Source organism: Rhinopithecus bieti, unplaced genomic scaffold (assembly GCF_001698545.2).
Source record: "Rhinopithecus bieti isolate Rb0 unplaced genomic scaffold, ASM169854v2 scaffold_35860, whole genome shotgun sequence".
Lineage (NCBI taxonomy): Eukaryota > Metazoa > Chordata > Mammalia > Primates > Cercopithecidae > Rhinopithecus > Rhinopithecus bieti.
The window spans coordinates 209,337-233,641 of record NW_016815008.1 but is presented as its reverse complement, the minus strand read 5'-3'; positions in this window follow the sequence as shown (position 1 = coordinate 233,641).

Here is a 24,305-nt window from a genome sequence, read left to right as displayed (position 1 = left end):
AAAAAAAAAAAAAAAAAAAAAAAAAAAAAAAAATTAGTTTAACTAATTTTAAACTCCCAACAAGTAACTTAATTATCTAGGCCTTGAATTCTCACCTCTAATATTCTTTGGTTTATTATAGTGAATACACAACAATACTAAACGTAAGCTGAAGAGGAGCATACATGCTATATTTTTTGCAAATCATTTCAAAAGTGGACAAAATGGTTATGTACAACTCGAGCCCTATATTCTAAGAAAGCTAATTTAAAAGATGTCGTTTGCCCCGCTGGACTTATAAAGCTCACTGAAACCGGGAGTTGTTACCTTGCTTCTTTTGGGAGGCGTGACTCTAACATCCAAAATCCCTATGGCATAGTTCTACAAACATATGAAAACAAAGGTCTCATTTATTTAAAATATAGCCAAATTACCAGTGAAAATTCTAGTAGTAAAATGTAGTCCTCATCAAAATGTGCTTAAGCTAACTCTGAGTGTTTTCCAGTGTTTTATTTTGTGAGTCTACAAATAAGACTTGTGGTGTTTTGGCCCCATTTCCACATTTTTCTGCCACGCTGGTAACTTTGTTTCTGTTGGTCAAAGCTTTCTCATACTGGTGACCATCACTACTACTTGACTAGTACCCAGACATCCACAGCCCCCCTTACCTGAACAAACCCTTGTTAGTATCCCAGCCTTTCTGAATGGCTAGGAGAAATTCACCACCATCCCCAGTGACATTAGGTCTCTCTACTCCTATTAATAATAACTGGAGCTGGGTGCAGTGGTTCATGCCTGTCATCCTAGCACTTTGGGAGGCCGAGGCAGGTGGATCACCTGAGGTCAGGAGTTCGAGACCAGCCTGGTCAACGTGGTGGAAACCCCGTCTCTACTAAAATATATGAAAATTAGCTGGGCATGGTGGCAGGCGACTTAATCCCAGATACTCAGGAGGCAGAGGCAGGAGAATCGTTTGAACCCGGGAGGCAGAGGTTGCAGTGAGCCGAGATCGAGCCATTGCGCTCAAACTGGGGAATAAGAGCAAGACTTCCCTCAAAATAATAATAATAATAATAATAACTGGACAGGCCGGGTGTGGTGGCTCACGCCTGTAATCCCAGCACTTTGTGAGTCCCAGGCAGGTGGATCACCTGAGGTCAGGAGTTCGAGACCAGGCTGGCCAACATGGTGAAACCCCGTCTCTACTAATAAGAGAAATAAAATTAGCCGGGTGTGGTGGCGGGTGCCTGTAATCCCAGCTACTTGGGAGGCTGAAGCAGGAGAATCGCTTGAACCTGGGAGGCGGAGGTTGCAGTGCACCGAGATCTCGCCATTGCACTCCAGCCTGGACGACAGAGCGAGACTCTGTCTCAAAATAATAATAACAATAACTGAACAATACTCTGCTCAAAGACCCTAAGTTTCCCACCTCCCCCCCACTTCTTGACATTCATAGTTTAAATTCTGTCCGTTTAATCCTTCCTTACAAATAACGTCTTCCCAGTAGAACTGAAAGTGAAACGGTTTGCTCTCCTAAAGGCAGCTCTAACCTCCCATATCCCCATGGATGTGATCTGATTCTTTGGTCCCAACCAGTCAGTCCCAAAAGTAGCTTGATATGGTACATGTTCCTAATCTTTTACATGGTCCTCTTCTTATGTTTCTTTGGCTTTCCCCCCCAACATACTTATAAAGAAAACATCACTTTTCCATACTCTGTCTCTCCCTTCAACTACTATAGTTATATAATTAGTAAGCCAATACAAAAATTCACTGAAAACCCAAATAGCAGTTGCTTTAAGATTCCTTCTTTTAAAAATGTATAAGAAGCAATAACTATCAGATTTGAATATGTAAGAAATATCTAAAGGTACATATATGTACACATACATTTATAGCCTATATATATTAATATAAGAATATATATATATATTCAGTATAATTGAATTATTGTAGTTACTCTGGAAGGAACTGTGTAGTCAATTGTTTCCAGTTATCCTCTGTAAGTTTCCAATGCTTTTCCTTCTAAAAGCAATGCTTTTCTCCTGCAAAATGTATGTAACTACTGGAGATACTTCAAAAAATATTAGAAACAAAAACTTAAAAAAAAATTCCTTTGTACAATACAAATTATTTTCCTGATGTTCTAGTAGAATAGTTCAGACTCTCAAAGTATTTTGTATATACTATTTAATAGCAAATTATAAATGATAAAAAAGACATATGCTCTGTAATATAAAACTATTAATGTTAATGTTGACTGGTTATCCAAAAATTTCTACATGTGCCTAGAATTAAGGTTTTATGGAGCACCAGAATAGATGACATGAATGCACTCAGTTGATAAGGTGGCTAGAACTCAGAGGGTATGATGTCTAGTTCTGGTATTGTCCTTTGCATTGTGTATAAGACATTTATTTTACCTTCACATTGCTGTTGGGTGAGTGAAGTGAAATAACATTTAAAAATAATTTGTAAAGCATAATACATTGTACAAATAAAATGCATTATTATTATAAAAGAATGTTTTATGAGCTATAAGCCATTCAAGAAATATATTTTCATTATTTTTAGCACTCCATATAATTAGATGGGCTTGATGCTTTGGATGTAATTTCAACCATGAAATTTTGTTCTTGTTGGACAGGTGATTCTCAATTATTACAGTTGTTATTTAAATTTCTACTCTAGTAATGACTCTGTCCATAACCAACACTTAAAATCTGAAGCAAAACTGTATACCTTTGTTTGTCCTCTCCTTCCTTGCTGTCTTGTGGGAGCATCACATCTGTATAGAATTTAGTGGAGAGCATGCGGGAATCCCAGTGACTGGTCCCCACAGGAACAAATCAGCCGAGCTTTGATAGAGCAGTGAAAATCAAGGGGTTTTATCACATTGGTTTAAAATTTTCTCCAAGATATAAAGATGATCGCAATCTAATTTGAGTTTATGTTTTGTCTCATACTATTCAGTGACTACAACTTTTAAAAACTTAGATTCGTGAATCTGAATGTGAGAACAGCAAGACCTTTACACACACAATAAGATGTACTGAGATCTTAATATGTGAAAAGCCTTGTTCTAAGTGCTTTACGTATGTTAACTGGCTTAATCCATAAGACTTTCATAACTGAGAATAAATAATTTTCATTCCCAGTTTAAAGATGGAAAATAGAGGCATTAAATGATTAAATAGCTTATCTGAGATCACACATATTGTAGACAACAGAGCTAGGCTTCACACTTCACTCACAGAGTTTGGCTCCACAATCTATACTCCCCAGTCGCTAAACTGTACTTTTTTTTTTTAAGGGAACTGATTTTTTAAGGGAACTAATGATCCAACTGACAAAGGATTCTCTATCTTGTCTCAAAACATCCACTGGATGGTCCAGAGAAGCCACTGCTATGTATACACATGACCCATTATATTTCTGAATATCTGCTGCCATCTCATTATCTCAAAATGGCATTTCCACAAGTAGTTTTGAAACAAAGCATCTGTACAAATGGCTGAGTCATTCATCATGAAAATGATCAATAAAACCTGGTAATTTTCATCAACTGAATGAAGCATTAGAAGTAGAACTGTGACAATTTAAAAGTATATATATAAATTTACATTCTTTCTGTAGATATGTAGGACAGTATGAACAAAAATAAGGGGTGTTAAAGCTGACAGTCACAGTCACCACTGAGAGGAAATGGGTGTCACAGAACACCACAGACTATAGTGTAATTTAATATTTTAAGTAAAAAATTAGAAGGATGAATCATTTTATCTAGTGCCAGATTTCCTAGATGCATAATAGAATATGACTGAAAAGTGACTCCCTAAATTCCACAAAGTCACAAAGCCACCACATGAGAGAACCTATTAATGAACTTAAATGTGGTCACCAAGAATAGTCAGAAATGAGTCACAGTCTCTGGGAAAAGAAAAAAGAAAGAAGAGAAAATCCTTATTCAGAAAGAGTTTTGAGAAACCTGTGACATTCGCTGCCACCTTCCTTTTTGGGGTCTGTAAGAAATTACACAGCATTTCAGGGTTTCATTCTGCACAGTTTTTGTAGCAATATTAAGTTTTCAAAGTGAGGGTGAAAACTGGGATTGTGTAGGCTACGTGGATAAAGAAAGACTTGATTCCAATGATCTAGAAGGCCAGCCCCATTGAGGTGACATGCCCCTTTGGAGACCCAAATCTTCCTTTTGTCAATGATTCTCCACCCTGTTGAACACGAGAAACCTTTCAAGAGATTTTAAAAATCGCAATGCGCAGGCTACACCTAAGAATAATTAAAAACTCTGAGGTTGTGACTCATGAATCAGTATTTTTTTAAGGCTGTCAGGGTTGAAACTCTTCTTGTGTGTTTCTCAAACTTTAGCTTGCATCACAATCACCTGGAGGGTTTGTTAAAACACAGACTGCTGGGCCCTAAGCCCCAGAGTTTCTGATTTAGTTCTGGGCTGGGATCCAATAGTTTGTATTTCTAACAAGTGTTAAGCAGTTGCTGCAGCTCCTGCTGTTTGGAAAAATGAAAGATAAGAATTTGACCTCTGTTACTGGGGAACAGAGCTACTATAAGAGGTAATCACATTGAATTGAGATAGGCTTGCTCCTAGGCTGGTCTTGCTCTTTATCTAAATGCTTTGGAAGCCCTGTAGAGCTTGGGACTATGTACCTAGTATGCTTCGATGATGACTAAACCGTAACCTCTCTGGGTAACCTAACCTGACCTATGATTGACATCTACTCATGATACTGATCTTCCAGCTCATTGTCAACTAGGTGTTATTTACACAATGTTGGTAGTCTTATTGGAGATCACAGCTAGTTTAGCTCAACTATGCCTTGGCTTTCCATGACCTCCTGGAGTAATGATGATGTATAAGTTTGAAACTTTACAGTTTCAGAGAAGTTTGATGTAAAAAAAAATCCTGTTTCCCTTTCTTCCACTTAAGGTTAAGGCCCCTCCCTCTTAACCTCTACTCTCACTCTGCCTTGCCCCCCACCATTCTCCCATCTCCCCAACTCGGCAAAAGAATTAGCTGCCTTTAAAAAAATGTATTAAATGAAATAATATCTAATCTGTTATTTCAGATCCTCTGCTGCTCTGGCACTTTTTGAAAAATACATTGTTCTGTTTTTTATTTAGAAAATTAAAATAATGGTGAACAAGAATGCCACTGCTGATGGATTGGTCTTTATGAAAACATTCTTTTCCTACCTCAGACAAGTTTTTTAAATAAATTTCTTTACTTCTCTCACAAATTATGTTCTGGTATTTTGAAATGTGCACCAGGCTTCCTAGAAAAACACCTATATTCTCTGCCATTTTAAATCTCTGTGTCCATCAACTGCTCTATATATAGTCTAAGTTTATGTGGAGATGAGTTGAGAATAATTTAAAAACCTATTTTCATAAAATCAATTTTTAAAGAAATGGCTGGGCGTGGTGGGCTCATGCCTGTAATGCCAGCGACTTTTGGGAGGCCGAGGCGGCGGATCACGAGGTCCAGGAGTTTGAGACGAGCCCCTGGCCAAAACCCCACTCTACTAAAAATACAAAAATTAGCTGTCCATGATGGTGCACATGCACACCTGTAATCCCAGCTATTCGGGGGGCTGAGGCAGGAGAATCACTTGAACCCGAGAGGTGGAGGTTGCAGTGAGCTGAGATCTCACCATTACACTCCACCCTAGGCAACAGCAAGACTCTGTCTCAAAAAAAAAAAAAAAAAAAGGAAAAAAAAAAAGAAAAAAAAGGGAGAAAAAAAAAAAGAAAGAAAAAAAGAAAAAAAAAAAGAAAGAAAGAAAGAAAGAAAGAAAGAAAGAAAGAAAGAAAGAAAGAAAGAGAGAGAGAGAAAGGAAGAAAGAGAGAGAGAGAGAGAGAAAGGAAGAAAGAAAGGAAGAAAGGAAGAAAGAAAGGAAGGAAGGAAGGAAGGAAGGAAGGAAGGAAGGAAGGAAGGAAGGAAGGAAGGACGAACTTGATTCTCCATTGGGTTATGGTATTTTAAAAGAATCATAGAGTGTTTGAATAAATTGTACTGATTTGGTTCTCAGATTTTCGGAAAGAGCTTTCTCCTTGAATAAGAGTTCTATTTAAAGACAAAATGAAAGCGAATGGCACTATTTATATTCATTTTGCCTTCCTACACCGTTTTCTTGAAAGGGGATGCTGCTTTTTATTTTCTTTCAAAGAGAGAGAGAAATGAGAGAATTAATAATTTATTTTCTTCAATCTTTAATTGAAGAAAAATGTCCTTAAAAATAAGCTAAAATGCAGTTTCATTGACTAAGTAAAACTTTCTTTCTCTTTGGTTTCAACGATGCTGTCCTAGCTAGAATGAAATTCCAAAGTAAGCAGGTAAGAAATACTATTTCTTATTACACTACAACAGCATGAATATAAGCTTTAAATATATTTAAACTAGTTTGGCACATCTGAAATCCAAGAAGATATTTTAATAGTGATTCTACTTATAAGAAGGCCATGGCTTTCATTTGGGCCACTATGATGAATGCTTTACACAATAAACTCTAAGTTGAGGTAATACATTTTTTCTTGTGAGTGAAAAAATAAATGTTTTAAGAGTTGCATTCTAAAGGGGTGTGTTTTGTTTGCATGTGTGTGTGTTTTATAGAGAGTTTCAATTCAGTATTCCTTTCCTTTTTGACTAATAAGATGTATCCTTATTTCTCAGTTGTATATTTAATTTTTATACCTTAAGGAATTTTGAATGTGAGCACATAATAACTGAGGAACAAGCATCAACATCATGAATAGTGTTTTCATTTATTTAGACATATTTCTAGAAGAGCAAAGAACTGTTCTTCAATTCATTGGAGAGGTACATAAAATATGGGATTCTTCACTGGAAGATTTTGTAATTCCTATGAAGTGTACTGCCACATCTCTGATACCTAATTTATCAGTAAGTCCATTTAATTCTATTTCCAATAGTTGCTCCATCCACTACTTACTTCTACAACCATTTCTTCTACACAATCGCTTTCTTACTTTAGAATATTTCTGGAGCCTTCCAGCCAGTCTCCTTGACTGTACTTTTCTGATTCATTTTTCACACAGAAAGCAGAGCGACCTTTCTAAAACATTATTTTCCTTTGTTTAAAACCTTTAGAAGATCTCCCATTGGGCTTAGCATGAAATCCTACAAGGCCAAAAAGATCATCTTTCTCCCTGTCTTTATAATTTTATTTCAAACCACATGAGTTCTCACTCTTAGTGAGAGCTCCTGTTCTTTTTCAGTTTCTAATTTCTTTTTTTTAACTCAAGACTTTGTTAGGAGCACTCTGTCTTCCACTCTTTGCTTGGAGGGTTACCTCTTATCATCCATAACTCAAATTAATTATCATCTCTGATTTTTCTTGATCATGCCATCTAATATATTTTCCTTTACATTCTACAGACCACTAACGTCCTTTTATAGTTTCTTTCATAAAATCTTTCCCAAGTAGCAATTGCATTTTTATTATTTGACCTTAGAAATTATACTCCTAATATCATCACTGTGGTAGAGCTTACCACAAATTTTAGTTATGTATTGTTTGGTTATTTGTTAGTCTTCTCTTCCATTAGATTACACAGACTGTGAGGTGGGGCCCATGCCTGTTTGCTTAGCCTATTTATTTACAATAGCCAGCATAATGTAAGGCCTAAAAGAGGAACCTACGAAAACATGTTTAACGTATGAATAAATGTGATGATACATTAATAACATCTACCATATAGCCTCTTTTTGCTCTTAAATATTAGAAACATCCTCAGTTTGCAATCATCTCTTAAGCATTAATTTTATAGACAAATGAAATTGTATCAAACTAAAAGGTTTCTACACACCAAAAGAAATAATCAACAGAATGAAAAGACAACATAAGGATGGGAGAAAATATTTACAAACTTTTCATCCAACAAGGAAAGAAACAGCAGCAACTCAACAGCAAAAAAAAAAAAATCCACAAATAATTCAGTTAAAAATGAACAAACAATCTGAACAGACATTTCTCAAAAGAATACACACAAACGGACAACAAATGTGTTTTTTAAATGCCTAACAACATTGCATTCAGGGAAATGCTAACAAAACCACAATGAGATATCATCTCGTGTCAGTTAAATGGCTATTATCAAAAAGACAAAAAAAAAAAAAAAATGCTGGTGAAGATGTGGAGAAAAAGGAACTCTTATATACTATTGGAGGGAATGTAAACTGGTACAGCCATTGTGGAGAATGATATGGAATTTCCTCAAAAAACTACAACTAGAACTATCTAATGATCCAGCAATTCTACTACTGGGTGTATATCCAAAGAAAAGGAAATCAGTGTATTGAAGAGATATCTGCACTCCCATGTTTGTTACAGCACAATTCACAATAGCTAAGATACGAAATCCACCTGCGTCCATCAACAGATGAATGGGTAAAGACAATATGGCATATATGCACAACAGAACGTTGTTCAGCCCTGGGGAAGAATGAAATGCACAGCAACATGGATGAACCTAGAGATCATTATGTTAAGTGAAATAAGCTAGAAACAGAAAGTGAGAAAGCCACATGTTCTCACTCATATGCAGAAGCTAAAAATGTTGCTCTCACAGAAGTAGACAGTAGACTAATGTTTACTAGAGACTGAGAAAGTGGGACTGAGGAGAGGCTAGAGATAGATTTGTCAAGGAATATAAAATTACAATTAGATAGGTGGAATAAGTTCTAGTGTTCTATAGCACTAGAGGTTGACTATAGTTAACAATAATTTATTATATATTTTCAGAGAGCTAGAAGAGAGGATATTGAATGTTCCCAATACAAAGAAATGATTACTGTTTTAGGTGCTAGATATGTGTATTGCCCTGATTTGGTCACTGTACATTGTATATATCAAAATATCATTTATGTACCTCCTAAATATATATGTGTACTATGCTGATTTTAAAATAAAAAATGTTTTAACAATGAGTTAATAACTTCGAAGAAAAAAAGTTTAAAAATAAACCACAGAATACCTACTTGTTATCAGCTGAAAAGTGCATTAACCAAAATTTCACTGTTCAGATTGGTATTAAAATGTCCTAAATAACCAACAGATACAACCTAATGTAGTTAAAGCTACTAGGTTACAGAAAAGTTCCATATGGCATTAGATAATGGTTTCATTCTCCTGAAAGTCTGTTTCTCTAAAACAATGCCTTTATATCTTGATATAAAAAGGCATATTAATAGGATTTACTAGCAAATCCAATTTATATAAACAATTCTTCAGTTGAAATTATTTAATGTAATCTATTTGTGCTCTGAGGAAATCCATTAACGTATCAAATGAAAAACAGTAAATAGCTCTCTAAAGAAGTTATTACTTCTTTATAGTAAACAAAATTTGAAGTACATTCTTATATTACACTATTGATAGGGATGCTATTCTACAAGTAAATTTCTCTATAAAAGCATATCATGACTAACGTTTTGAAAGGTTTCTGAGAAACTCAGCAGGGAACTTCTCAAGATATTTTAAAAGATCACTTCCATGAAGGTTCTGTGCTTCAGCTTTGCAGATTTGGAAATCAGATAAAACATTTATTTTAAAAGATCTAATATATAGATTCAATGAAACTTCTGTGCTAGGCATGTAATAAAACAAAAAGATAAATTAGTCTCAATTCCACGTCTCTCATTCTCTACTTTAAACCTATTTTAATTAGACTTTTACTTCCTGTCCTATTTCATCAAAGGTTCCTTGATGGTGTCACCAATGATCTCCACATTTCTGAATATAATTAAAAATCCACAGTCTTCAACCTGTTGCATAATCAGGGGCATTTAAAACAATTAATTAATTACTCCTTTGTATAGAAAACAATTTCTTGACTTGGTTTCCAAGATATCTCAATCTGTTAATTTCCTGACTGGTCACTCTTTCCCAGTTTCTTTTGTTGAGACATTTTTTGTTCTTATCTCCAACCGCTAAAAGTGAAATTTTGCAGGGGCTTGTTTCTTGGATTCCTTCTATTCTTTATCTGCAGTCATTCTCTTTGTAATCTCACCCAGTTTAATATCCTTAAATACCCTCTGTATGACAATGACTCCCAAGTTTGCAAGGGCTGCCATAATAAAGCAACACAAACTGAGTGGATTAAACAACAGAAATTCATTTTTCTCACAATTCTGGAAACTAGAAATTGAAGATCTAGGTATCAGTAGGGTTGTTTTCTTCTGAGACCTCTCTTTTTGCCTTGTAGATGGCTGCCTTCTCTCCGTGTGTCTGTGTCCTAATATCCTCATCTGTGACACCAGTCATTGGATTAGGGCCCATCCTAATCACTTCATTTTAACTTAATTATCTATTTCAAGGCCCTATATCCACCTAACTTTATAATTTATGTGGGGGGCTAGGTGTTCACAATATGAATTTTGAGAAGACCACAATTCTTCCCATAGTAATGTCCAAAACTGATTTACTCAAATTCTCTCACAAGCCTGTGATGTGCCAGTCTTTACCAAGAAGAAAGTGGCAATTTTATCCCTCTAGTTGCTGTAGTCATAATCTTTGGAATCATCCCTGACTCTTCGTTTTCTCTTATTCCCACATCTAGCTCATTAGTAAATCCCATTGGTCCACACTTAGAAAATATACCCAAAGTCTGATATTTTATCACTGTCTCTACTGCTGTCACATTAGTCGAGCTACCATCATCTCTTACCTTGATTATTTCAATAGATTTTTAACTGGCCAACTTTCTTCTACCTTTATCCTCCTATATTCTATTCCCAGCTCAACAGCTAGAGCAAGACCTTTGACATGAAGTGAATGTATATCATTTCTCTTCTCAAAATCTTTCAGAGACTCACTTTTCACTTAGAATAACATCAATCCTTAAAATGGCCAATAAGGTTCTTCATGGTGTGTGCCTCTTACCTTCTCACATTATTTCCCACTATACTCCTTCTTATTCACTCAGCTTCAACCACACCAAACTCCATGTTTACACTTTAAAAGTCTAGGCACTTCCCTGAGCATTATGAAGTCTCCTTACAGAGACCATCAGTGAAAGCTGTTGACCATATGAAGCTGAATTTATTAAATGTGTTGAACATTGGAGAGCGCTGTTTTGGCAGAGTCTCAGAAGTGTCTCAAAAGAGGAAATTTGAGGTGTCTGTGGTTAGTCCTATGAATGGTTTTAGGGAATTTGAAGGATTGGGTTATCTATAGAGTGAGTTTAGGGAATTTGAAGGTGGGGTCTAGTCATATACGAGTGTTTTAGGGAAAAAAGTTAATAAGGAAGATCTAGCAGAGATTGGTGAGAATTTGTAAACTACTCAAGCTGCTCAACCAGTCAGTGGGCTTTGGAACACATTAAGTCCTGTTATATCAGTTTCTCTTTTATTTTATCCTGGAATATATGGGTCTGAACTGTTGATGTTCAATTGGAACTTAGTTTGTGTTGTATGTCAGCTTCATCTAGTTCTTCTGTTTTACAAGTCAGTATGAGTTTAAGACTCACTTATTGTGATGACTAATGCCTCTTAAAAGCAGTTTTGTTAAAACTTTCACCCTCAAAAGTCTCCTGGTTTATGTATTAAATAATAATATAAGCTTATACATAGATCACATCTGTTGATTTTGTCTTACAGGGACCCATTCATTCTTCATGTAAGTAATAATTCCAATTTTTTGGGAAAGCATTTCTTCCCATTCTTAACCCCCAAAATTCAGAGAGCTTGCATCCCTCCTAATCCACAGTTATGGTAGACACTGAAATGAAACTGGGACACCTCTTAGGAGGCTGCTAGCTATCCCCTTCCAAACACAAAAATTTGAAAAAAAAAAAAAAACTTGAATTTTTTCAAAGGAAATTCCAGACACCTAGCAAGCCCCACAAAATAAATAAACAAAAAGATAATAGTAGCTTAAAATAATAGCCAAAAAATAATAGATTCACAAGAATGATTCCCTACAAAAACTAAAGATAACATCTGAACATATGTCTCTGAGCTGTTTTTCAAAAAACTCAGATCCCCATCAAACACATATCTCAGATAAGGACATTTGTATCTTTATGTGCTGACACATAGACCTCAGATAAGAGAGAACTGAAGAATAAACTTTGACCACTTTCCTTTGTTCTAAATTACTTCCTGTGGGGGCCCGAAAAAGTCACTCTCACAAGCCAGAGCTAACATTATCTTCTGCTAATTCCAAATTTTTAGACGAAGCTTCACTTCCATAACCAATCTCAAATCAAAAAATCTAAATCCACCTATAACCTGTGGACCTGTGGTTCCTCGCTTTGAGATGTCCCACCATTTTAGGTCAAAACAATGTGTAACCTCTATATGTTGACTTATAACTTAGCCTATAACCTCTGCTTCTCAATCTTTAAAAGTCCTTATCTTTTTTTTTTTTTTTTTTTTTTTTTTTTTTTTTTTTTCAGATGGAGACTCGTTCTGCCGCCCAGGCTGGAGGTGCAGTGGCACCATCTCTGCTCACCGCAAGCTCTGCCTCCCTGGTTGACGCCGTTCTCCTGCCTCAGCCTTCTGAGTAGCTGGGACTACAGGCGCCTGCCACCATGCCCGGCTAATTTTTTGTATTTTTGTAGTAGAGACGGGATTTCACCATGTTATCCAGGATGGTCTCGATCTCCTGACCTCATGATCCACCTGCCTTGGCCTCCCAAAGTGCTGGGACAAGCCTGGCCAAAACCCCTTATTTTATAAGCCATAGGGGAATTTGGGTCTTAAACATAATCTGTCCAACTCTCCTTACTTGGTGCTCTCCAATAAATGTCTCGGTTTCTGTCACTTTAATGCCAATGTCCATGTTTGGCTTTACTGCCTTGAGCAGGCACACCTGAGTTCAGCTGGGTAACATGTTCCCGACTAGGCCACTCGGGGATTAGGTTAAAGACCAAACCTAAGAATTACCAGCATTCCTGAGGAAGAAGAGAAATCTAAAAGTTTGGAAAATGTATTTGGGGGAATAATCAAGGAAAACTTCCCCAGCCTTGCTACAGAAATAGAAATCCAAATGAAAGAAGCTCCAAGAACATCTGCGAAATTCATCGCAAAAAGATCAACACCTAGGAACATTGTCATCAGATTATCTAAAGTTAAGATGAAAGAAGGAATCTTAAGACCTGTGAGGCAAAAACACCAGGTAACCTACAAAGAAAAACCTATCAGATTAACAGCAGATTTCTCGGCAGAAACCCTATAAACTAGAAGGGATTGGGGCCTTATCTTCAGCCTCCTCAAACGAAACAATTGTCAGCCAAGAATTTTGTATCCAGTGAAACTAAGCTTCGTAACTGAAGGAAAGATACAGTCTTTTTAGGACAAACACTGGATAATTCACTGCTACCAAGCCACCCCTAAAAGAACTGCTAAAAGGAGCTCTAAATCTTGGAACAAATCCTGGAAGCACCTCAAAACAGAACTTCTTTAAAGCATAAATCTCACAGGACCTACAAAATCAAAATACAATTAAAAAAAAAAAAACAAGGTATATAAGCAACAAATAGCATAATAAGTGGAATGGTATCTCACATCTCAATACTAGCACTGTATGTAAATGGTCTAAATTCTCCACTTAAAAGATACAGAATTGCAGAATGGATAAGAATTCACCAACAAACTATCTGCTGACTTCAGGAGACATACCTAACAAATAAGGACTCACATAAACTTAAGGTAAAGGGATGGAGAAAGGCATTCTATGCAAATGAACACCAAAAGTGAGCAGGGATAGCTATTCTTGTATCAGACAAAACAAACTTTAAAGCAACAGCAGTTAAAAAAGACAAACAGGGTCATTATATAATGATAAAAGACCTTGTCCAGCAGGAAAATATCACAATCCTAAATATATATGCACCTAACACTGGAGCTCTCAAATTTATAAAACAATTACTAATAGACCTAAGAAATGAAATAGACAGCAACACAATACTAGTTGGGAACTTCAATACTCCACTAACAGCACTGGACGAGTCATCAAGACAGAAAGTCAACACAAATCAATGGATTTAAACTATACCCTGGAACAAATGGACTTAACAGATACGTACAGAATATTCTACCCAACACTGCAGAATATACATTCTATTCAACAGCACATGGAACTTTCTCCAAGATAGATGATATGATAGGCCACAAAATGAGCCTCAATAAATCAAAGAAAACGGAAAATATATCCAGCACTCTCTCAGACCACAGTGGCATAAAACTGGAAATCAATTTCAAAAAGAACCTCCAAGACCATACAAATACATGGAAGTTAAATAACCTGCTCCTGAATGACCACTGGTTCAAAAATGAAATCAAGAGGGAAATTTAACAATTCTTCTAGCTGAATGACAATAGTGACACAACCTATCAAAACCTCTGGGATACAGCAGAAGTGGTGCTAAGAGGAAAGTTCATAGCCCTAAATGCCTACATCAAAAAGCCTGAAAGAGCACAGACAATGTAAGATCACACCTCAAGGAAGCAGAGAAAGAACAAACCAAACCCAAACTCAGCAGAAGAAAGGAAATAACCAGGATCAGAGCAAAACTAAATGAAATTGAAACAACAACACAACAACAAATTAAAAAGATAAATGAAACAAAAAGCTGGTTTGTTGAAAGGATAAATAAAATTGATAGACCATTAGCAAGATTAACAAAGAAAAGAAGAGAGAAAATCCAAATAACCTCACTAAGAAACGAAACAGGAGACAACTGACACCACTGAAATACAAAAGATCATTCAAAGCTACTATGAACACCTTTATACACATAAACTAGAAAACTAGAAAACCTAGAAGAGATGGATAAATTCCTGGAAATCTACAACCTTCCTAGCTTAAATCAGGAAGAATTAGATACTATGAACAGACAAATAACAAGCAGTGATATTGAAATGGTAATTTAAAATTACATCCATCATGATCAAGTGGGTTTCGTACCAGGGATGCGGGGATGGTTGAACATATGCAAGTCAATAAATGTGATACAACACATAAACAGAATCAAAAACAAAAAATCACATGATCTTCTCAATATATGCAGAAAAACTGTTTGACAAAATCCAGCATCCCTTTATGATGAAAACTCTCAGCAAAATCAGCATACAAGGGACATACCCCAATGTAATAAAAGCCATCTATGACAAACTCACAGCCAACATAACACTGAATGGAGACAAGTTGAAAGCATTCCCTCTGAGAACTGGAACAAGACAAGGATGCCCACTCTTACCACTCTTCTTCGACATAGTACTGGAAGTCCTAGCCAGAGGAATCAGACAAGAGAAATACATAAAGGGCATCTAAATTGGTAAAGCAGAAGTCACACTGTCACTGTTTGTTGATGATATGATTGTTTACCTACAAACCCCTAAGGACTCCTCCAGAAAGCTCCTAAAACTGATAAAAGAATTCAGCAAAGTTTCTGGATACAAAATCAATGTACGCAAATCAGTAGTTCTTCTATACACCAACAGTGACCAAGCAGAGCATTAAATTAAGAACTCAACCCCTTTTACAATAGCTGCAAAAATATAAAATACTTAGGAATATACCCAACCAAGGAGGTGAAAGACCTCTACAAGCAAAATGACAAAACACTGCTGAAAGAAATCATAGATGACACAAACAAATGGAAACATATCCCATGCTTATGGATAGATAGAATCAATATTGTGAAAATGACCATACTGTCAAAAGCAGTTTACAAATTCAATGCAATTCTCATCAAAATACCACCATCATTCTTCACAGACTTAGAGAAAACAATCCTAAAGTTTATATGGAACCAAAAAAGAGCCCTCATAGCCAAAGCAAGACCAAGCAAAAAGAACAAATCTGGAGGCATTACATTACCTGATTTCAAACTATACTATTAAGGTCACGGTCACCAAAACATCATGGTACTGGCATAAAAATAGGCAAATAGACCAATGGAACAGAATAGAGAACCCAGAAATAATCCCTAATTACTTACAGCCAACTGATCTTTGACAAAGAAAACAAAAACATAAAATGGGGAAGGACACCCTATTCAACAAATGGTGCTAGGATAATTGGCAAGCTACATGTAGGAGAATGAAACTGGATCCTCATATCTCACCTTATACAAAAATCAACTTAAGGTGGATCAAGGACTTGAATCTAAGACCTGAAACTGTAAAAATTCTGGAAGACAATGCCGGGTGTGGTGGCTCATGCTTGTAATCCCAGCATTTTGGGAGGCCGAGGTGGGTAGGCCACTTGAGGTCAGGAGTTTGAGACCAGCCTGGCCAACATGGTGAAACCCCATCTACACTAAAAATACAAAAAAAATTAGCTGGGTGTGGTGGCAGGTGCCTGTAGTCCCAGTTACTTGGGAGGCTGAGGAAGATGAATCACTTGAGCCCAGGCGGCAGAGGTTGCACTGAGCCGAGATGGCACCACTGAGATTCCATCTGAGAAAAATAAATAAATAAAAATAAAAAAAAATTCTAGGAGACAACATTGAAAAAAACCCTTCTAGACATTGACTTGGACAAGGATTTCATGACAAGGAACCCAAAAGCAAATGCTGGGGCTTAATTAAACTAAAGAGCTTTTGCATGGCAAAAGAAAGTCAGCAGAGTAAACAGCGCATGGAGTGGGAGAAAATCTTCACAATCTATACATCTGACAAAGGACTAATATCCAGAATTTACAATGAACTCAAATTAGCAAGACAAAAACAAACAATCCCATCAAAAAGTGGGCTAAGGTCATGAATAGACAGTTCTCAAAAGAGAGTATACAAATATTCAGCAAACATATGAAAAAATGCTCAACACCACTAATGATCAAGAAAATGCAAATCAAAACCACAGTGCAATACCACCTTACTCCTGCAAGAATGGCCATAATCAAAAATAATACATGTTGGCATGGATACAGTGAAAAGAAAACACTTCTACACTGATGGTGGGAATGTGAACCAGTACAATCACTATGGAGAACAGTGTGGAGATTCCTTAAAGAACTAAAAGTAGGACTACTATTTGATCCAGCCATCCCACTACAGGGTATCGACTCTGAGGAAAAGAACTCATTATATGAAAAAAGATACTTGCACACACATGTTTATAGCAGCACAACTTGGAATTGCAAAAGTGTGGAGCCAACCCAAATGCCCATCAATCAACACGTGGAGTAAGAAACTATGGTATGTATATATGATGGAATACTACTCAGCCATAAGAAGGAATGAATTAATGGCATTCACAGTGACCTCGATGATACTGGAGACTATTATTCTAAGTGAAGTAACTCAGGAATGGAAAACCAGACATTGAATGCTCTCATTCATATGTGGGAACTAAGTTAGGAGCATGCAAAGGCATAATAAAGACACAATGGACTTTGGGGACTCAGGGGGAAAGGGCAAGAAGGGGGTGAGGGACCAAAGGCCACAAATTGGGTGCAGTGTATACTGCTGAGGTGATGGATGCACCAAAATATCACACATCACCACCAAAGAACTTACTCATGTAAACAAACACCACCTGTTCCCCAATAATCTATGGAAATAAAATAATTAATAATAATAATAATAATAATAATAATAATAATAATAATAATAAAGAAAACAAAACACTATCCACTCACCCCTTTGAGACATGGCTACACTCTCCTNGTGAGGGACCAAAGGCCACAAATTGGGTGCAGTGTATACTGCTGAGGTGATGGATGCACCAAAATATCACACATCACCACCAAAGAACTTACTCATGTAAACAAACACCACCTGTTCCCCAATAATCTATGGAAATAAAATAATTAATAATAATAATAATAATAATAATAATAATAAAGAAAACAAAACACTATCCACTCACCCCTTTGAGACATGGCTACACTCTCCTGAGTTCCTAGAATCTGTTTCTTTCAAGGGGACTAGACCCCTACATGACAGTTCTCTTGGGCCTTGTATTCTTTGAATGTAAAAGTTCTGCTTTGCCTACGAAATTTAGAAAACGAAAGCATTAAGTAACTGCAGAGTCACATTCAGCCTCAACCCACAAATATTTGCAACATTTTGGAATGTAGAAAATATTTATCTTTCTATTAAAATCACCTAAAACAGTGAGATAAAGAAAAAATAATTATTATTTCAAAAAAAAATCGTTCCAAAATGTCACAAATTTAATTTGTTAACAAACTGTCTAAATATTTCTTGCCTAGTTCAAGAATGGGTAAAGAAATAAACCATGTTGCAGCCAAGACAATATGTTCTACCAAATACAAATAAATGATTAACAATGTAAATATTCATAGAAAGAGCACAAAAATACACAAGTGGCCAGGAACACAATAAATGGAAGAAATTAAAATGTGGCAAAATTCCTATTTCCAGGCAAAGATAATTGTACATTTTTGAAAAGATTACAAATAGAAAATAAACATTTGCCAAACTACCAAATGAGATTAAAGCAAATGAATCCTATCATATAGTTCACATGCCAAAAAAGAAAATAAGGAAAAAAGTTGAAAATAGTAATTACTGTGTAAAATACAGTGAAAACAATAGCTCATGATTACTATCACATATATTATAGCTTACACTGTAAAGTATAAGATGATCTTATTATACAGTGTGAAATACCTAAAGAATAAATTATAAATTACCATTCAGAATATTACTAAAAGCTTGAATAAACTGAAAGAGACAGCCTAGTAGACTGCAAGAGTATTGTTACCCAATGTGTTCTCCATACCTACTACTTGGATGATACTTGATAAAATGTGTTCCGTGAATGATAAAATAGATTAATGAGAAAAATACAAAAAGTGAACTGTTACCAAGATTTAAAATATGTATTTCTAATTAAAATATCAATAAGACACATCTTAGAATATGATTAAATGATTATTAAATTTTGTCTATGTGAAAAATAGGTAAGAATGTGAAGATGTATCAAAAGAAGAATGGTAATAGGAATCTTGACCTATAAGGTATTAAAATATAATATTTAATGAGATTATAATAATTAACATAATATGCTGGCAGTATGAAAACCAACAGGCAAATTAATGGAATGGAAGAAATGAAAATATACACGTGCAAGCATACATATACTGTATTAGTCCATTCTCACACTGCTTTAAGGACATACCCAAGTTTGGGTAACTTATAAAGGAAAGAGGTTTACTTGACTCACAGTTCAGCATGGTGAGGAAGGCCTCAGGAAACTTACAGTTATGGCAGAAGGGGAAGCAAACATGTCCTTCTTCACATGGTGACATCAAGGAGATATATGAGCAAAAGGAGCAAAAGCCCCTTATAAAACCACTAGATCTCATGAGAACTCACTCACTATCACGAGAACAGCATGAGGGCAACCACTCCCATGATTCAGTTACCTCCCACAGCGTTTCTCCCATGAATGTGGGGATTATGGGAACTACAATTCAAGATAAGATTTGAATGGGGACACAGTCAAACCATATCATACACACACACATATGTATAATTTGACAGAATTCTTCCATAGATACTGCTCAAATACTAGGTTAAGCACGTATCTTAAAAAAGAATTTAAAACTTCATCTTATAACAAACTTCTGGTTGAAGTTTACAAATAAGGCTATTTTTAAAAGATGAAAACACAAATGATCTCTGAGTAAAAATCATACTAAACTTAAAAGCAATGAATGATGTAGAAGATGTGCAGAGGAAAGGGTCAATTTACACTAATTAACTGCTTCCTGATAAATGACCATAAATGTAAAAGGTGAGTGAGAAGATGGGTAAAATGTGCATACTCATTCTAAGATAAATACTTCATCTCTTTAAAAAAGACCTTCTAAAAGTGGAAAAGGGAAGTTCTAAACCCATGCTAGAAAAAAAGCAAAACATACAAACCTCAACAAGATTCACTTAGATCTAAGATGTAAATCAAAATAAAATACCATTCCTATTAGATTGGAAAGATACTTTTACCCTTCTTTTTAGTGATGCTACCTAATTTTGAATTAGATTTAACAAAGTACCTCATGTACTAGTTTTATAAGAAATACAGATTGATCTAACCCTTCTAAATAGAAAATAATTTGTTAAAATCTACCCAGAGTTTTGAAAATGTTTATACACTTGGATTCTATATTTTTACCTCTACAAAGCCATATAAGAAATTGAAAATTTTAACATGTAACACATAGAGATATTTTGAGTTTTTAAATTACCCTTTTTTAATAAAAATCTTACATATTTAAGGTGTACAACAGGATGTTTTGATATACACATACATAGTAAAATGATTACTGCAGTTCAGCAAGTTAACATATCCATAGACCCACAGTTACCGTTTTCTGTGGTGAGAAGACCTGAATTCTACTTTTGTAGCTAATTTTCAGTATACAATGCAATACTATTAACTGTGATCATCACCTTGTACATTATATCTCTTGGCTTATTCATCCTAGGTAACTGAAACTTTGTACACTTTGACCAACATCTTCCCATTTCCCCCACACCCAGACCCTGGTAGCCACCATTCTACTTCCTGTTTCTACGTGTTTGGCTTTTTTAGATTCCACATACAAGTTAAATAATGCACTATTTTTCTTTCTGTATCTGGCTTATTTCACTTAGCATCATATCCTCCAGGTTCATTCACGTTGTCACAAACACCTTCTTTTTCAAGAGTGAATATATTCGTGTATTATTATTATATATATGATATATATATATATCACAATTTCTTTTTCAATTCATCTGTTGATTAACACAGGTTGTTTCCATATCTTGGCTATAATGAGTAATGCTGCAGTGAGTGTGGGAGCACAGGCATCTCTTTCAGATACTGACTTCATTTTCTTTGGAGATATATCCAAAAGAGGGATTCTTGCATTATAAGGTAGTTCTCTTTAATTTTTTTTTAGGAACCACCACACTGTTTTCCATAATGGCTGTACCATTTTACATTATCACTCACAGTGTACAAGAGTTCTCTTTTTTCCATGCCCTTGCCAAGGTTTTATCTCTTCTCTTTTTCATAACAGCCTTTCTAATAGGTATGAGGTGATAGCTCAATGTGGTTTTGATTTGCATTTTCTTAGTAATTAATAATTTTGAGCACCTTTTCAGATATCTGTTGATCATTCATATGTCTTTCTTTGAAAAACATCTGTTCCAGTCCTTTGCCCATTTTTAATTGAATTATTTGATTTTTTTGCTATTGAGTTGTGTGAGTTCCGTATATATTTTGGATATTAATCCCTTATCAGATGTATGGTTTGCAAATATTTCTCCTAACCCATAGGTTGCCCTTTCATTTTATTGATTTTTCCATTGCCATACAGAAGCTTTTTATTTTGATGTAGTTGCATTTGTTTATTTTTGCTTTTGTTGCTTGTGCTTTTAGTGTCATATTAAAAAAAATCATTGCTAAGGCCAATGTCAAGGAGCTTTTCTCCTATGTTTTTTTTCTAGAAGTTTATGGTTCAGGACTTATGTTTAAGTCTTTAATGCATTTTGAGTTGATTTTTGTGTATAATATAACGTTAATGATCCAACTTTATTCTTATTGAATGTGGATATGCAGTTTTCTCAAGGCCACTTGCTACATTGTACTTTTTTGAGAAAAAACAAATATGCAATAATGAAAAAGAGCAAGTGGCTCTAGTACATTCATATGATAAAATATTAGGAAGTCATTAAAAATTACCTTTCTTCAGAAGCAAAGTTGTAGAAAATTCCTAAGTATTAAATATATAAAATATATAAGAACAATTATAGTTTCAATTATATAAAGTATGTGTGTACAGATGTGTGTATTTATATAAAATATTTTAAAAAATATACCAGATTGTTAAACACTGAATTACCATTAGGGAGATGAAACATAAAATATTTATTGTAACTTTTTATGTTTTGTATTTACATATGTTCCTAAAGTAGCTAATTTGATAGAACAAGAGTATAAAATATGTTATTTCAATGATCAAAAACAAATATTATTTAGCAATAATGCCAACAAAATACCTCTCTGCTAACTTTTAAGATTCATTTTTTAAATATAAGAATAAATACTTGTCATGTGGGAAAATCATTGTCACCACTTGTTTAACAGAAAGTATTAAAAATAAAGCAGGAATAAATATATTTTACAAATAAAATATAATAACAGGAGAATATTAAGAAGCAACTCGGCTGTGTGTGGTGACTCATGCCTGTATTCCCAGTACTTTGGGAGGCCGAGGTGGGCAGATCACCTGAGGCCACAAGTTCGAAACCAGCCTGACCAACAGGGAGAAACCCCGTCTCTACTACAAATACAAAATTAGCTGGGTTTGTTGGCGCATGCCTGCAATCCCAGCTACTTGGGAGGCTGAGGCAGAAGAATCACTTGAACCTGGGAGGCAGAGGTTGCGGTGAGGTGACATTGAGCCATCACACTCCAGCCTGGGCAACAAGAGCAAAACTCCATCTCAAAAAACAAACAAACAAAACAAAAACAAAACAAAAAAAAAACGACCAACTCATTCCATTCAGCTGACCACAGATAACTATATTTTTTCCCAGTGTCTTAACCACAGAGTTTCTTTTCTCCATTGTTCTCATAGGAAAATTGTTTTGTGCTATAAGTTTTCTCAATGAATTGGGGGACTTTATTATTTAAAAAATTGTATTAGAAGCACAAGAAATTGTGGCACACAAATTCTACAATAAGACTTTCAGCCATAAAAATGATTTCCACCTACAGTTTGGAACAAAGCAGGGTGGTCTTCTTTCACCACACCTATTTAAGTCATATTGGAAGATCTCACTATTGCAATAAGAAAAGAAAAAGGAGTAAAATATTTACAGATTGAAAAGAAAAAAGTGGTTTTACTTACAAATAACTGATTGTCTATGTAAACAACTTCAAGCAATTTACAGAAAATCTCCTGAAGTTACTGAGCATAGAAAGGCCATGGGGCCGGGCGCGGTGGCTCAAGCCTGTAATCCCAGCACTTTGGGAGGCCGAGACGGGCGGATCACGAGGTCAGGAGATCGAGACCATCTTGGCTAACACGGTGAAACCCCGTCTCTACTAAAAAATACAAAAAAAAAAACTAGCCGGGCGAGGTGGCGGGTGCCTGTAGTCCCAGCTACTCGGGAGGCTGAGGCAGGAGAATGGCATAAACCCGGGAGGCGGAGCTTGCAGTGAGCTGAGAACCGGCCACTGCACTCCAGCCTGGGTGACAGAGCGAGACTCCGTCTCAAAAAAAAAAAAAAAAAAAAAAAAGAAAGGCCATGGGATACAAAGTTAATATTCAAGAGGCAAGTGTTTTACTATATACCAGTAATGAACAATTGAAATTTGAAAGTAAAAACAAACAACAAGAATATTTATAACAGCATCAGAAAAGGAATACTTATGTAAAATCTAAAGAAAAAAACAAAACAGAACGATATGCGTAAAACTACAAAACTTGGATGAAATAAATCAAAGAAGACATAAGTAAATGGAGAGATATTCTACTTGATGGATTGGAAGACTGATTATTAACATGTCAATTTTTCTTAAATTAATGTATAGAGTCAATGTAATCCCAGACAAAATCACAAGTTTGTTTGTTGGTATAAACAAACTGACTCTATTAATGAGGTTTACAAAAAAAAAAAAAAAAAATTAAAAAACTGAATACCTAACGATATTGAAGGAGAGAAAAAAGTTGGTGGACTGATACTACCTAACTTCAATAATGACTATTGAGCTACAGTAATCAAGGCAGTATAGTATTGATAATATAGTATTGGTGAAAGAATAGATACATAGATTAATAGAACAGAATAAGGAGCCCATAAATAGACACCAATAAATATAAGAAACAGATTTTTGACAAAGACGCAAAGGCAGTTAGATGGAGAAAGGAGAGTCTTCTCAAGAAATGGCACTGAAACAATGAGACACGCATAAGCATGTCTCAAAATAATAATAAAAAACCTAGATACAGACCTTATAACCTAATAAATAACTCAAAATGTATTTCTGACCTAAATGTAAAATATAAACCATAAAACTTACAATTAAAAACATTTGAGAAAATCTATGTGAGATTGGGTTTGGGGATTAGTTTTTAGATACACTCGAAGTATGCTATAAGAAAGAAAAAGTTGACAAGTAGGGCCTTATTAAAATTAAACATTTCCTCTGTAAAACATACTTTTAAAACACACAAAAAAACAAGTAACAGACTGAAAGAAAATATTTACAAATTACAGGTCTAGTAAAAGACTTGTACCCAAAATATAAAACACTGTTAAAACTGGGAAAATAAATCAATTTTTTTTTTTTTTTT